Source organism: Meleagris gallopavo, chromosome 13 (genome assembly GCF_000146605.3).
Source record: "Meleagris gallopavo isolate NT-WF06-2002-E0010 breed Aviagen turkey brand Nicholas breeding stock chromosome 13, Turkey_5.1, whole genome shotgun sequence".
Lineage (NCBI taxonomy): Eukaryota > Metazoa > Chordata > Aves > Galliformes > Phasianidae > Meleagris > Meleagris gallopavo.
In genome coordinates this window covers 11340747-11341483 of record NC_015023.2, presented here as the reverse complement: position 1 = coordinate 11341483, position 737 = coordinate 11340747, and positions in this window count along the sequence as shown.

Here is a 737-nt window from a genome sequence, read left to right as displayed (position 1 = left end):
CATCCAGGATGGGGCAGCGGGGGTCCTCCAGCCCTCTGCCACTGCTGGGGGTGCAAAGGGAACATTGGGACGCTGCCGTGTGTCACCTGCCACCTCCACTCTCCCCCCCCTATCCTCCCCCCAAAGGGACGGTTCTACAGGGAGAAATTCCAGCCCTAATGGTTTCCTCGAGGACGGCTCTTGCCCGGTGCTGGCCGGAGGAGCAGTGCGGTGCCACTGGGACATTGGGCTGCTGGCTTTGTGGCAATAGGATCGTTGGCTGCGTGCTGTGACCGGGTTGCAGCTTGGGAGACCCCCCAGATCTCAGCTGGGGTTGAGGACTGTCCCACAGAGCCCCATCAGTCCCCCCAGCATCCCCAAAGCACCCCTTGGGTTCCCGTGGTGTTACCCCAGAGTAGGTAGCTGTGTATCCCTGTGCCTCCCGTCCTCAGCATCCCTTCGGATCCCAGTGCTCCACCCCCAGCGATCCCACGGTTGCTTCCTGGGGTCTCCATGCAGCGCAGCACTGCCCTTAGCGCATCCCAGAGCAACCCCATGTACCCCCATCCTTGGCATCCCCCAAGCATCCCTCTGAGGCCCAGCACTGAACCCCCGAGAGCTGCATCCCCGGCCCCCCCAGCAGCTCAGGGTGCGACCCCCAAAGCGCCTCCTGCAGCCCCGATCCTCGGTAGCCCCCAAGCATCGCCTTCCCCATCTCCCCCCATCCTTGGCCCCAGAGGATGCTGCACCCCCACAGC